This window comes from Scyliorhinus canicula, chromosome 12, assembly GCF_902713615.1.
Source record: "Scyliorhinus canicula chromosome 12, sScyCan1.1, whole genome shotgun sequence".
NCBI classification, from domain to species: Eukaryota; Metazoa; Chordata; class Chondrichthyes; order Carcharhiniformes; family Scyliorhinidae; genus Scyliorhinus; species Scyliorhinus canicula.
In genome coordinates, this window is record NC_052157.1 from 82,602,586 (window position 1) to 82,618,910 (window position 16,325).

At 46.6% G+C, this 16,325-nt stretch overlaps 1 long non-coding RNA gene across 1 annotated transcript in view; it reads right to left on the reverse strand.

Moving 5' to 3' along the window:
• LOC119974597 overlaps positions 1-15,102 on the reverse strand; it is a 32,154-nt gene extending 17,052 nt beyond the window's left edge. Inside the window, exons 1-2 of the long non-coding RNA XR_005462529.1 lie at positions 15,072-15,102; positions 12,342-12,362 (exon numbers count right to left, since the gene is read on the reverse strand). This is a non-coding gene — a long non-coding RNA (uncharacterized LOC119974597). The remainder of the gene's footprint in view (positions 1-12,341; positions 12,363-15,071) is intronic.
• Positions 15,103-16,325: the final 1,223 nt, after the last annotated feature.

The window sequence follows — 16,325 nt, forward strand, 5'->3', positions numbered from 1 at the left end:
TTCATAAGCGGAATGGGTCTATAATATCCACATCCCGACGGGTCTGTCGTTTGGGGTATTATTAAGATTGAGGCCTGTGCTAGCATGCGATGCAAAGTGTCCCTTGCCAGCATGTCTGTGAACAGGTCACTTCGATGTGCGGCCCAGAGCCCGTGCGAATTTCTTGTCGACGTCTGCCGGGATCCATCATGCCCCGGCGCCTTCCCTGCCTTTGTGGTGCGGAGGCACTCCATGATTTATCCCAGATCGATTGGTCCTTCCAATTCCCCCGTATACTCTCTCCCACAACGGGCATTTCCAGGCTGTCGAGGAATTGTTTCATCCCCGCATCGCCATCAGATTCGGAGGTCTCCACTCCTCGGTCTCAAATGCTTGATTGACCTCTACTGGTTCCACTATCAGTGTGCCTCTGCCATATTGTACCTGTGCTATGTGCCTCATGGCTGCCTGCTGTCTCAGCTCGTGAGCCAGCAGGCCGCCAACATTTTTTCCACGTTCGAAAAAGATTCCCGTGCCTGCCGGAGTTGGTACATGCTTTCTATTAGATAGCAGGTTAAATTCCATTTGTAGCATTTGCCTCTATGCAGCAGATGTACAACATAGACGCGGAGTATTTTCTGTTTACCTGCAAGAGGGAGATCGCATTTTGCCTGCGATTGTTTTCGCTGAAGGCCTTGTCGTCCAGGAGATCTGTGTCCAATCTTCACATGGGGCGCTGGGTACGTGCCGTCTCCAACCTCACATCCAGGTACTGCGGAACATGGTTGCATATGACTATTGTGGAGTACTGTGCTCCTGTAATACCACGAAATACCGTTTTGCCCGCTGCAAAGAAGTAGATACAGAATATACATTGGCCAATTTGAAAACTTGAGAAATATTTTTCTCCCGGGTGCAGGAACCTTAACGGAACCACTGTCCCCCAACTGTTCCATAAATGTCCCCAGCTCCTTAGCCATACCTGTCATTTTCCCGTTCTAGGATTTGACTGGTCGGTCAGTGGGTCCTGTACACAGATATAATTGCCCCTATAATCAGTCAATGTCGGCAATTTCCGCCATGGTATTTTATTATAAAGTCTGTGTCCTCCCAGTTGAGTGCGATCACATTCTCCAGTACTACCTGTGCCCCATCCAGGACACCACTGTTTATGGTGTACTATCCACTGGATCCATAACCGTACTAGTCACAGTCAATTTCGACCACTCGCTGTTGAGTATGGCCGCTGCCCTAGCCCTTGAACCGTAACATGAATGGTGCGTCTGTCCCACCCAGGCCTTTCTTCCCAGTAGTCTCTCTTTTTCCCTCAGGTGTGTTTCCTGCAGGTAGCCTATGTCCGCCTTCTGGATTCTCAGGTGGGCGAAGACCCTGTATCATTTCACTGGGCCATTAAGTCCCCTTACATTCCAGGAAACTAGCTTGGTGGAGGTGTTGCGACACCCCCTCCCCGGTTCTTGGGATCAACCACACTGACCTGGTGGACTGCCCTGCACTGCGGTCATTCTTTTGTCAGGGAGCATTCCAAACCGGACATGGTCGCCGCCCTTCCCATGAGGTTGGGCTACTGCGCTCCACGGCTTCACTTTGTCCAGGGACGCCAAATGTGCGCACGCCACTTTTGTGCTCCCCTGAAACCCAGGGATTCACCTTTTATAGCCCTGCCAAAGTGGCTGCTTATGGCGTTCTCTTGATTAATCAGCCTTCTCTACGCCTGCAGGGACGTGTGTCTGTCTCGCTGTCAAGCCTTTCCTATCTTCAGGCCTTTTTTGGTCCGTGAATGCCCTCCTTTTCTCACCTACACTCCTTGGGGCCCCAGCACTTCTCCCCCCCCCCCCGAATTCGCCCGCGTTACTGCCCAGGACACACCCTGACTTGGTCAGACGCTTCATCTCCCTGAGAGATGCGCCACGGTCCACTTTAATGGTTCTGTTCCCGTGAAAGCCCTCCCTGCAAGTACTGTGGCTCCCCTCCAGAGGGTGGTCTCGCCATATAACTGTGATGTCTGCCCGGCTCCGTTCCCTACCGCGCCCCCTCACCTATTTCCCCTATCCTCGCTACGCTCTCTATGTCCTCCTATTTTAGTCGGAGAAGGAGGCAGCACATTCCGGCGACAACAGGGACCATGCAAAACATCTGTGTGCCGTTTCGTCCTCCACTTTCCGTCTTTTGCCCCGCATCCCTCCCCTTTTCTGCGCCTGTTCCTTCTCTAGCCTGTTGGTTTTCATCAACCCCTCGTACTTCGCCAGGGTGCCAAATTATTTTCATTTTACTTTATGCCTTTACCAAAATTCTGAATGGAAACAACATGCCGAACATCACCACGACCTTGTAGGGCACCGATTTCGCCTTCTTGAATTCGGCCCTTTTTTTGCGAGGTCATCCCCAGTGTCCTGATAGAGCCTTATTCTGTGTTCTTTGACTGTCGGGCCCACCGCATGATCTTCTCCCGGTTCGCGTATTGGTGTAGCTTCGCAATGATTGATTTCGGCTGCGCCGCTGTCTTGAGTTTTTGCCGCAGCTCCCTGAGTGCCCCATCGAGTTCTGGGGGTTTGGGAAGCTGTTACTCCCGATCAGGTTGCCCAGCATGTTGGGGATATGGGCCTTTGGCACCCTTCCCTTCACCCCGTCTGGCAGATCCACAATAGGGATGTTCTGTCACAGGGGCCTATTTAATTCGTCCTCTACGCTTCCCCGCAGGTTCCCTTGCACTGCCAGAAAACTTTTCACGTTGATCGCCAGAGCGACGAACCAATCCCTCTAGTCGGTTGCCGTCCTTTTCAGCTCCTAGAACGTCATTGTCCGTTCTGCCACATTCTTTGATGGGCCGTCTATCGAACGCTGGATGGCAGCCATCGCTTCGGTCACCACCGCCATCAACATCTCTTTTACCACCACATGGAGTAAATTTTCGTCGTCTTCATCATGACAGTTCGTTCTTCTTTGAGGAATGTCATCCATCCCTCCCCCGTTGTAGTGCGCGGTGGTGGAGGTGGGGTGAAGGGCGTCGCTACCAGTTTATGCTCCTCTGTTCGGGTCGCCCCGTACCTTGTTTCATCGGGAACTCCGCCTTGCCTCGTGCGTCCGCTGGTGCGTCTGCTCACTGCTCCTGCCCCTTGCCGCCTCTACTGACATTTCGCCAGCACTTTGAACTATCGCTTGCCGGAATTTTCCCTTCTGCTTCCGCGCTACTAGTGTCTTTTGAAATGTTAGCAGTTTTGCGTGGCATTTTGAGCCAAGAATTCTGGAAAATTTGCTATTTTGGGTGCGATTGGCAAAACAGCCATCTGATGTGCGCGCGCTCAGCATATTGCCATGACCGGAAGTATACTGGTAAGAATTTCAGAGTCCATCATTAAAGATTACATCGTAGAATACTTGGAAGTGCATAGTAAAATAGGACTGACTCAGAACCGTTTCATTGTGGGGAGTTAATGTCTGAAAAAATCTTTTCTGGTTCTTTGATAACGTGAAGAGGGAGTTTGATAAAAGAGAACTCGCGGACATGAGTTATTTAGAACTCCAGAAGGCCTTTGTCAATGTTCAGCACAGGAGACAGTTAAATAAGTTTAGATCCCATGCTTTCAAGTGGACGATCCTGGCATCGATAAAAGATCGGCTGCCTGGCATAAGGAAGAAGATGGGGATAAAGGAGTCATTTTCACGATGGCAGCAGGTGACTAATTGTATGTCCCAGCGGTGTGTGCTGGGCCATAACGTTTCGCAATGTGCGTTAATAATATGGTAGACGGAACTGAAGGCCCTGTTTGCGACGTTATCAGATGGTACAAAGATCTGTCGTGGAACAGGTAGCAGTGAAAAGTCAGGGAGCTACAAAAAGTGGAGGCTAATCGGCGGAGGGATGGCAATGAGCCCCCCACCTCGGCTGATCATCTGGAATGTTCGAGGGTTAAATGGGCCGGTCAAAAGGGCACATGTGTTCGTGCATCTAAGGGGATTGAAGGCGAACGTAGTAATGTTGCAGGAGACTCAACTTCGAGTTATGGACCTGGTTAGACTGGGGAAAGGCTGGGTCCATCAGGTCTTTCACTCGCGACTAGATTAAAAGATGGAGAGGTTGCAACCCTGATCAATAAGCGAGTGGTATTTGAGGGAGTAGAATAGTCTCGGACGTGGGATGTCGATACATTATGTATGTGGGATGGTAGAGGGGGTGCAGGTGGTATTAGTAAATGTGGACACCCGAAATTGGGATGATGTAGGGTTTATAAAGTGGATGCTGGGGAAGATACCTGACCTGGACTCGCACAGGTTTGTCATGGGAGGGGACTTCAACACTATTATGCACCCTGGCTTGAATCGGTCAAGCTCGAAAACGGGCAGGATGCCAGCAATGGCAAAGGAACTAAAAGGGATCATAGAGTTGATGGGGGCGTGGTGCATCCAGGGAGATTTAGGCAGCCGAGCGTCAAGGAGCTCTCCTTCTACTAACACGTGCATAAAGTGTATTCCCGGATTGATTTCTACGTTTTGAGCAGAGCCTTGCTAGGTGGGATGGCGAAGAGGGGATACTTGGTGATTACAATCTCAGACCATGCTCAACATTGGGTTGAACTGCAGGTTAGTAAAGACAGTAACCAGCGCCCGCACTGGAGGTTGGATGTGGGACCTTTGGCGGATGAAGTAGTGTGCGAGCGGCTGAGGAAATGTATACATAGCCACCTGCAGCTCAATGACATGAGGGAATTTTCAGCAGCGTTGGTGTGGAAAGCACTGAAGGCGGTGGTCAGGGGGGAACTGATCTCGTGTACAGGGCGGAGACGGACCGACCGGTAAAGGAGTTACTACAGATTTATGGGCGGTACGCGGACACCCTGGAGACAGGTAATGGCGGAGGTTACAGGCGGAGTTTAGCTTGCTGATGACAGGAAGGGCGGTCGTGCAGCTGAGAAAGGCGAGGGGGGGGGGGATATCTGATCATGGGGAGAAGTCCAGCAGAACACTTGTTCAGCAGCTTAGGAAGAGGGCGGCAGCTAGGATGATAGGAAAAGTAAAGGACGGAACTGGGAACCTGGTTGGTGATTCAGTAGGGGTGAATGGGGCGTTTAGGGATTTCTACAGCAGGCTGTACAGGTCCGAATCCCCTATGGGGAGTGAGGCACTTCTTGGACCTGCTGAATTTCCCAAAGGTGGATGGGGAGCGTGTAGAATGGCTGAAGGGCACAATCGGGCTGGTGGAGATAGTGGAGAGCATGAAGGCCATGCAGACTGGAAAGGCCACTGGTCCTGACAGGTACCCAATGGAGTTTTATAAATCTTTCTCGGAGATATTGGGGCGAGTGTCGTTGAGGATGTTCAATGAGGCAAGGGAATGAGGGGTGTTGCCACCGACGATGTCACAGGCAACGATCTTGCTTATTCGTAAGCGGGCCAATACCTGGAGCTGTGTGGGTCCTGCAGTCCGATCTCCCTGTTTAATGTAGATGCCAAGTTGCCGGCTAAAATCAATCCTCCAGGCACTAGGATTGTGCTCCAGAGGTTACTGGCGAAGACCAGACTGCGTATGCTAAGGGTAGAAAGTTAGTGGGCAACGTAAGAAGACCTTTAAATGTGATCATGATGCACATTGGATAGTAGGGAGGTGGAGGTAGTGATCGCAATGGCTGCAGAAAAGGCTTTTGACCGGGTAGAATGGGACCAACTGTGGGAGATATTGGGATGGTTCCGATTCGGACGGGGCTTTATTAACTGTGTCAGGTTACTGAATCAGGCTCATGTGGCAAGTGCAGCGAAAAATAGGATAACAAAGGATTATTTTAGAGTACATTGGTGGACTAAACTTGGATGCCTCCTCTCCCCAGTGTTGTTTGGGTTGGCTATAGAACCGTTGGCAATTGCTCTCAGAGCGTCCAAGGGCTGGAGAGGACTGTTCTGGGTGGGGAGGCGAAGGGCACAGAGTTTCGTTCTGTACAGATAACCTGCTTCTGTTTATTTCAGACCCAGCAGAGGGGATGGAAGAAATCATGAGGACAACCGGGGTAAATGGCCGGTTTTCGGGGTATAATCTTAAGATGTTTGTGGTGCAGGCCAGCGGACAGGAGAGGCGATTGGGAGAGCTGACGTTTCGGTTAGTACAGGGAAGCTTCATGTATCTAGGCATACAAGAGGCACGGGAATGGAATCGGCTGCATGAATTGAATCTGGCCCTGCTGGTGGACAAAATGAAGGACGATTTTCTGAAATGGGACGCGCTTCCGTTGTCTCTGGCTGGAGGGTGCGAACGATGAAGATGACGGTCTTCCCGAGATTCCTATTGTATTTCAGTGTCTCCCCATCTATATTCCGCGGTCCTTTTTTAAGCGGGACAACAGAGTGATCAAGAGCTTCGTCTGGGCGGGCATAACCACGCAGTTAAGGAAGGTAATGCTTGAGCGGTGTCGCGGTGAGGGCGGGCTGGCACTGCCAAATGTTAGCAATTATTATTGGGTGGCTAACATAGCAATGATCAGGAAGTGGGTGGTGGGGGAGGGGTCGGCATGGGTGCATATGGAGGCGGCATCATGTAAGGGCACCAGTTTGAGGGCGTTGGTAACTGCGCCTCTGCCGTTTCCGCCTGCACGGTACTCCACCAGTCTCCAAGCCTGAGAGTTTGTGGCCAGAGGATGCGGCATGTGGGAGTATTGGGAGCATTGGTCTGTGCGCCAGTCTGTCAGCATTGCCAGTTTGCCCCGGGGAGTATGGACGGCGGTTCCGGTTGTGGCTGAGAGCAGGGATTGAGAGGATAGGGGAAATGTTCATAGAGGGGAGCTTTCCGAGTAAGAGGCCGTTGGAGGAATAGTTTGGGTTGTCGAGGGGCAACCAATTCAGATATCGGCAGGTGCGGGACTTCCTTCTTAAAGAGGTACCATCCTTCCTGCTTTTACCGCTAAGGGGGATTCAGGACTGGCTAGTCCAGAGGGGGTGGAGGAGAAGGGAGCGGCTTGGAATTTTATAAGGAGATGCAGACCGAGGAGCTGAAGTGCAAGTTGGAGGAAGAGGTGAGAGGTGAGATAGAGGATGGTCTATGGCAGGTGCGTTAAGTAGAGTCAATACGTCGGCAACATGTGCCAGGCTCAGGCTGATACAATTTAAGTTTGTTCACTGGGCTCAGATGACAGTGGCCCAGTTGAGCAGATTAATGGGGTGGAGGACATGTGCATTAAATATGCGGGAGGATTGGCGAACCATGTCCACTTGTTTTGGAAATGTCCAAAGCTTAGCAAATTTTGGTAGGGGTTTTCGGACGTTATGTCCTCGGCGTTCAAAACAAGGATGGCGCTGAGTCCAGAGGTGGTGATTGTCGGGGTGTCAGAAGACCCGGGAATGCAGGAGGAGAAAGATGCAGATGTTCTGGCTTTTGCTTCCCTCGTCGCCCGGAGATGGATACGATCAGCACAGAGGGACCCAAATCGCCCGAAGTCGGAGACCTGGCTATCGAGCATGGCTAGCTTTCTCTTTTGGAGAAAATCAAGTTCGCCTTGAGGAGGTCACTGTTTGGGTTCAACTGGAGATGGCAACCGTATGACGACTCCTTTGCGGGAATTTAATTGTCAGCAGACGGGGGCGGGAGGAAGGAGTAGTTTACATTAGAGAAGGGTGTCAATAAAGGTGGGACCTGTACGAGAGGTAAATGGCTTTTGCACTATGTTTATGCTTTCATGTATATTGTTTATTTTGTTGTTATCACTATATCAAAAATACTTCAATAAAATGTTTATTTAAAAAAAAGATAAAGCAGGGGGCTGAAGAAAGACTTGGAGATGTCCGGAGAGTGGAATGTGGAAACGTGGCAGATTATGTTGTTTGCAACGTGGGATGAAGGCACAGACGATTTTCTGAATTGTGAAATGCTCTAGAAATCAGAAGCATAGTGGGATTTTGTAGTCCTTGTTCAAGATTTTCTGAAGCTTCACGGGCAGGTCCAGTCGGCAGTTAGCAAGGCACATGCATAGTGATCATGCACGCTGTGATATCGAGAATACAGGACCTGGGATGTACTTCTGAGGCTCTGGTTAAACCCCATTTAGAATATTGTCAGCAGTTCTGCACTCCGTATCGATGGAAGGATGTATTGGCATTGGGAATGGTCAGAGCATGTTTACAGGAATGATCTCTGTAAGGAAGAGCTTATCGTATGAGGAACCGTTGTGGACTCTGTGTCTGTACTCGATTGAGTTTCGAAGGATGCGGGTGGATCTTCTTGAAACAGGTGACTGCAATGCCTCGATAGAGTGGATATGGAGAGGATGTTTCCACTTGGAGGAACAAGTAGAACCAGATGACACAGTCTCAGACTAAAGGAATGATCCGTCAAAACAGATGAGGAGGATATCTTGAGCCAGAATTGTGGTGAATCTGTGGAACGCTTTGCCGTATAAGGCTGCGGAGGCGAAGAAACTGAGCGCCTTTAAGACAGAGATAGACAGGTTCTTGATTAATCAGTGGGTGAGGGGTTACGTGGAGAAGGCAGGAGATGTGTTTGACGAAAGTTCCGGCCATGATTGAATGGCGGAGCAGGCTCGAAGGACCGAGTGGTCGAATTGTGCTCTGATGTCTTCTGGTTTTATGATACATTAACAATTTTATGAGTATGTAGCGATGGTGGAATTAATGTAAACTGGAGAATGTGTGGCCAAAAACAATTGGAGGTTCATAGTGTTCTTACAGATATCATTGCAATTCATTTAAAAATCGCAAGTTTTCTTGTGGACCGATGACAACCAGAATTTGATATCAAACACAGTATACATCAAGGATAAGAATAGCCATGTGATTTCCTAAAGTGATAAACTCGACATCGCGCATTGGCGGTCCTTTGAAGGCAACGCTCATTTGGACAACTGAAACATTGAATTTTAATTTTTCGGAAATTAATATTGTGATCACAGCGCAGGGTAAAATAAAGGAGCTTTTTGAGATGGAGGTTCTGGAATAGCAGGAACTGCCTAAGATTGGACACAATACAACGTGTACATAAAATCAAGATCAAAAAATTTAAAATTTGCTTGGCTCGGCGCAAAGTTTAGTCTGTGAACATCAGCCAAAAGCTGTTGCTTTGAGCTCATAGTTATTGCACTGAAGAGATACCTCCGTTCAATGCATGTCACATTGCATGTTTAAATGTGTTATGTTTTTGCTGAAATATTCCAGAATTATGACAGGAGAGTGGAATCGTTCAAATGCTGCTACAGAAAGGCTTTGTAAACATCGAAGAGCCGCCTCGACTCTCTCTGGACTATTAACATTATGACATTCCGTGATTCTATAATGAAATCATGATATAAATAATTGCAGACCGTGTATTCTATTTCGCCATGCATATTTAAGCAAATAAGTCGGATATGCACGGTTGTAAAATCCGTATTCCTGGATAATTTGTGCGTCCAATATGAACCAACAAATAAATTCAGACAGCTAATTTTAAACATTAATCTTGAAAATTGAGGACCAGTTAAATACAATCAAGCTGCCGTCTTCATTCAGAGACATTGTTTCCAGCATGACGTTGAAAATATAGTTTTTCCTGACCTCGTTTTTACATTATGCTCATTTAGTCTCTCTCAGTATAGCCCTCAATCGTCATCTGTATATTTCTACCTGCCGCAGTTTAATTGTATACCTTATACATGGATAATCCATGGTACTAACATGGATTGACGATTGGCTATCAGACAGAAAGCAGAGAGTTGGGATAAAATGTTTTTTTTCGGAATGGCAACCGGTGACAAGTGGTGTCCCGCAGGGTTCAGTGTTGGGGCCACAGCTGTTCTCTTTATATATTAACGATCTAGATGACGGGACTGGGGGCATTCTGGCCAAGTTTTCCGATGATACAAAGATTGGTGGAGGGGCAGGTAGTATTGAGGAGGTGGGGAGGCTGCAGAAAGATTTAGGCAGTTTAGGAGAATGGTCCAAGAAGTGGCTGATGAAATTCAACGTGGGCAAGTGCGAGGTCTTGCACTTTGGAAAGAAGAATAGAGGCATGGACTATTTTCTAAACGGTGACAACATTCATAATGCTAAAGTGCAAAGGGTCCCAGTCCCAGTCCAGGATTCTCTAAAGGTAAACTTGCAGGTTGAGTCCGTAATTAAGAAAGCAAATGTAATGTTGTCATTTATCTCAAGAGGCTTGGAATATAAAAGCAGGGATGTACTTCTGAGGCTTTATAAAACACGAGTTAGGCCCCATTTAGAATACTGTGAGCAATTTTTGGCCCCACACCTCAGGAAGGACATACTGGCACTGGAGCGGGTCCAGCGGAGATTCACACGGATGATCCCAGGAATAGTAGGCCTAACATACGATGAACGTCTGAGGATCGTGGGATTATATTCATTGGAGTTCAGGAGGTTGAGGGGAGATATAATAGAAACTTACAAGATAATGAATGGCTTGGATAGGATGGACGTAGGGACGTTGTTTCCATTAGCAGGAGAGACTAGGACGCGGGGGCGCAGCCTTAGAATAAAAGGGAGTCACTTTAGAACAGAGATGAGGAGAAATATCTTCAGCCAGAGAATGGTAGGTCTGTGGAATTCATTGCCACAGAGGGCGGTGGAGGCCGGGACGTTGAGTGTCTTTAAGACAGAAATTGATAAATTCTTGATTTCTCGAGGAATTAAGGGCTATGGGGAGAGAGCGGGTAAATGGAGTTGAAATCAACCATGATTGAATGGTGGAGTGGACTCGATGGGCCGAATGGCCTTACTTCCGCTCCTATGTCTTATGGTCTTATGTTCTTATCTACTGCTGCACGATAGCACAACAGGATAGCACTCTGGCCTCCCAGCGCCAGGGTCCCCAGGATCGATTCCCTAATGGGTCACTGTCTGTGTGGAGTCTCCATATTCTCCCGTGTGTGTATGGGTTTCCACCTCGTCCTCCGGTTTCCTCCCACAGTCTAAAGAGTTGCAGGTTATGTGGATTGGCAAACATAAATTGCCCTTAGTGACCAAACATTTGAGGAGGTGTTTTTGGGTTCGGGGATAGGTTTGAACTGAGGCTTAAGTGAGTCGATGCTGCGAATGGCCTCCGTTCGCACTGCATGTTCTACCTTCTAGACTTCCGAAGGCAACGTATAACTGATATAAGTCACCCCTCAGCATCAACATTTCACATAAAAAATGACACTAGCCGTTGCAATCTATCAAAACTGAAATATGAAGCACTGACTACAATCTTAAAGAGTCTCACTGCATCCCTCCATCACAAATTATGTATTTTCTGTAATATTTTGACCATGTTCTATGCATGCTTAGAGATGTGGGCTGACCTGCATTTGATACATTTCCACCTCCTCTGCACATCTCTGTGGGGGAGTTGAAGTACGGGGAGAATGTGCAAACGCCACACGGACAGTAACCCAGAGCCGGGATTGAACCTTGGACCTCAACGCCGTGAGGAATCAGCGCGAACCCACTGCGCCACCGTGCTACCCTCATCATTGTTTCTACATTCAATGAAAAGATCAATTAATGTTACCATCCATGCGTCCTCTTCACTATATGACACTCCTGTCCTTCCAGTTCACGACTGGTTGAAAAGTATCAGTATTCACTGACTACCTCGTCCTCTAGTCATATCGTCCCGTATGTGGACTGTTCCGCAACACGGAAACCATTATTGTACAGCTGGTGAAATGGCGTGAAAACCTGGTTGGTAGTTGACTGGGACACGGGTAGCGTTTGCGACTTCTGTCGTTTTATATTATAGGTAATTTGCACTCGCTAGTCGTGAAGTCAAGTTTCTTCACTTGCATTATAAATATGTTATGTTAATTTCTGTTTACAACATTGGGTTGCCTGGCATCGAGTTATCCTGGTTTCCCAGTTGCTTCTTGAAAAATCGTTCAAATTAAAACAAATTTATTTTTATCTGATGATCAAATCCATAGTCACTCTCTGTAACTTAAATTCGGACCAATAAAAATATGTTCTCCGTGTAATGTTACACTTGGAGCTGTTTAAGACTCAGCGTTCTTCTGTAGATTTTCAACTTCCGGCGGCCGTGAATGCTAGGAAAGGAATATGAACAGACTAACATGCAACCAAAACACTTCCCTCCCTATGTCAATCGGAATTCTATTCAGCAAACACACATTCAGTTTATTGTGTATCAGTGCACGCCTTGAAAGACCTGTATCCCAGTTGGCGGCCACATGACAACAGTTGTTCATTGTCTTTAATTCTCCTTATGCCCAGAAGACGGTTCGTTTTGAGGTTTTCCTGCCCTCACGCCTCTAATAAATAGACAAGAAAATTAAGTTGAAAGACTGCATTGCCAGAAAACAGCAGTACATTTTCCAAAATATTATCTCTTATGTAAAATTCCATACACTACTCACGCTTAGTCCTGTCGTAGAGTGCTGTATCCGTGTACAGGTAGATATCGGGATGGAACAGAGAATGAGAGAGTGAGAAGTTGATGCAGAGGCATTTGCATTTGCAACGTTACAGGCAAAACGAAATGGAGGCTAAGAATGAAGATACATCCATCAACGGCTATTCGAGCCACGATCGAACAGTGGTTGTCACTGTTGCTTCACAGTGCCAAGGTCCCCCTTTCGATTCCCGCCTGGATCACTTTCTGTGCAGAGTCTGCATCTTCTCCCCGTGTCTGCGTCAGGTTCCTCCGGGGGCTCCGATTTCCTCCAACATGTCTCGAAAGATGTGCTGCTGGGAAATTTGGACATTTTGAATTCTACCTCCGTGAACACCAACTGACGCCAGAGTGCGGCGATGAGGGGATTTGCACGGTATCTTCACTGCAGTGTTAACGTAAGAATACCTGTGACAATAAAAAAAATTATCATTACTGTCTCGAAACACAGTTATTATGAACATGCGAAATTTCTTCATTGAGTATATCAGTCTCTGTAAAAAAGGCAAGTATCCATATGCCAAGATGACTCTCGCTGCTTCGCTAATTGACAAGTAGAGGTGACTGGCGATTATTTAACCTGACGGTCGCCACATCTCAGGACAGGAGCACGTTTGAGAACGCAGGACCATCATAAATAATCTCACCTAGTACGAAAATTAATTCCGTGTTATTGGTCTCGCTCTCCATGCTGAAACGGCTGTTTCATAGATTTCATAGAATTTACAGTGCAGAAGGAGGCCATTCGGCCCATCGAGTCTGCACCGGCTCTTGGAATGAGCACCCTACCCAAGCCCACACCTCCACCCTATCCCCATAACCCAGTAACCCCACCTAACACTAAGGGCAATTTTGAACCTGAGGGAAATTTAGCCTGGCCAATTCACCTAACCTGCACATCTTTGGACTGTGGGAGGAAACCGGAGCACCCGGAGGAAACCCACGCACACACGGGGAGAACGTGCAGACTCCACACAGACAGTGACCCAAGCCGGGATTCGAACCTGGGACCCTGGAGCTGTGAAGCATTTATGCTAACCACTATGCTAATGTGCTGTTAAACTGGGATAAACCGGCCCTTCCAGTCTTTGTAGACATTTAGTGCAAACATCTGGCAACCCTGCCTCCAATGTAAATTTGTGCATAGATATGAAAGAAATGCTGTTTACTGTTCTGTTTAGTCGTTATTGCACTGCATATAAATATTTTTATACAGTCCCCAATCATATTCCTTATGCACAGATTAGGAATGAATTAATTTAAGGTCGCACTACGTGCACAGTTCAGGCTATTTCCGATTTTGGGACACGTTTCTTGGTAGCCTACGCATTCTCATACCGACATACGATAGAACTGCGTCATTGGTTAACCATGGAGTCGTTGATGTTGATACGTTTTATAAAATCAAGAAAATGTAAACAATAAAGGTTGCCAGGAAGGAATTAGTGTGTTACCTATTTGTTGCAATAATGTAGGCTCTATTACACGTAGTAATTGATAAAGATGTCTCTTTAAAGGGACGTTATCATAGATGCGAAATGGAAAACTTTGCAGTTCGCTGGCTGGATATTTGATCGGAGGTTGTCTGTTACGTTAAGCCGATCGTTCCAACTGTTTGTACTGCAGAACGATAAGCACAAGAACGTATTGTGAGCAAATTAAAGAGTTTATGACACGAACAAATCAAAAACAGAACAGCAATGTCTGATTCGTTCTATACAACTCTAAATGCACTCTGCCTCCAGCGGCTTAAGTAACCTTCTATTATTTGCTTTCTGCCAGGTAAATCATTCCTCCTGCTGTACGAATAGCGTAATTTGCAAGCAGCTGCTTTCAGTATGTCCGCAAGTGTCCTAATGCTTGAATGCTCATCAGACGAATCAGTAACTGTGTTTTAAAAGTGAGGACGGAGGGAAAAAATACTCAATCTCGGAGTCCAGAGCATTCATTAACATATGTTAAGTAAACATTCATGGAACACTTCGGGTGCATCTGCATGAGCGTTCGCCCGACAGTTCGTCGTGGAAAGAAACAGCTGAAACCAGCAACTTGGTGGCGATCATAACCTATGTGTCTGTGAATTGTAGATATGTTTTGTCTCTCCATCGTTGCATTTTTTTATTAAGTTCATCTAACTCAAATATCGCCGGTCGACGCTCTCAGGAATATGTAAGGCGCAATATATTTGTAAATATGTATCCTCTTTGATGAATAACGTGCAATAATCACTGTGATGTCGAATCCCCCACCTGCAATCAAACTCTGTCGACATCCGCTTTGACAGTACATCTATTGCTATAGTTCTATCCATCCAGAAGAGCTCACATCTATAAATAAATAAATATGTGCCTCAGACGTATGATTCTGTATTATGTTGCCAATGAAAATGTCTGTCTCCATACACAAATGCACTTTTTCCTGTAATTTAAAGCTCTGAGAATTCCTGTCTCCTGTACATTCTGCGGAATGAACCAGTTTTTCAGTTATACTCTCTCTCCGCCTAAAGGTTGGCTGAACGTAAGCCTATACACATAATATGTCATTTTCGAATTCGGCACGAACAAAAGGTGGATATGTTAACCTCGATCTGAAGCTGTCCACAGACGTTAATTTTTATTTGCCAATGATAATTTGTTCCAATAATTAAGTCTCCCAATATCGAAGAGGTTCTGCAACAAATACATTGCTTCCTTACCCGTTCTGCACTGATTGTATTCTCTGGGGGCTTGGAAAAGATAAATACATACATTAAAGTTGTCCATGTTGATATACACAACAGAAAATTCCGACTGCATCAATTTCTTATTCAAGACGAAAAGTTGACGAGCGATCTGGTCGGAACATTACACTGCTTAAGCCACACGATTCACAACTGTGAATAATCTAACGCCATGAAATTGGATAATTTTTTCAAAAATTTATCGAAGTCCCGAATGTGATAAAAATAAGGAGAATTCAAGAAAAATGTGTCAGATCCTTTCTCATATTCTCCCTCTTAGTAATCCGAACACAAATCTATTCTTTACACCGTCGCATCCAGACGTTAAAAACGTAAACATTCTTAAACTATGATACAAGTAATTCCATTGATAGAACGTGAAATCAGTCGTAGTAGCATCAACAGAACAGTACAGCACAGAACAGGCCCTTCGGCCCTCGATGTTGTGCAGAGCAATGATCACCATTTTCAAACCCACATATCCACCCTATACCCGTAAACTAACAACCCCACCTCCTTAACCTTACTTTTTTATGACACTACGGGAAATTTAGCATGGCCAATCCACCGAACCAGCACATCTTTGGACTGTGGGAGGAAACCGGAGCACCCGGAGGAAATCCACGCACACACGGGGAGGACGTGCAGACTCCGCACTGACAGTGAACCAGCCGGGAATTGAACCTGGGACCCTGGAGCTGTGAAGCATTTATGCTAACCACCATGCTACCGTGCTGCCCTCAATATATTGTTCTAAAAAAATTGTAAAATTAAAAGAAAACACCTTGCATGACAGGTGCAAACACGATTTGTAAATAGCACACAATAAAAAATAATGACATATTTCCGATATTTAATCGAAACGCTGTGTTCCTCCGTACAGTGTGTCATTTTAAAGTCGAGGTTCTGAGATTTATTGGTCTTTTCCCTAAAATTTACGATTTAAGCAGTCGAAAACAGGGACATAGGTATCTGTATATGAAATGTCGACAATTAGCGACGAGTGTCCGGATTCACGATGCAGCACGTGGGTTAACACTACAGCCTCACGGCGCTGAGGTCTCAGGTTCGATCCCGGCTCTGAGTCACTGTCCGTGTGGAGTTTGCACATTCTCCGTTTGTTTGCGTGGGTTTCCCCACCACAACTCAAAAATGTGCACGCTAGGTGGATTGGCCACCCTAAATTGCCCCTTAATTGGAAAAAAGGAATTGGGTACTGTAAACTTAAAA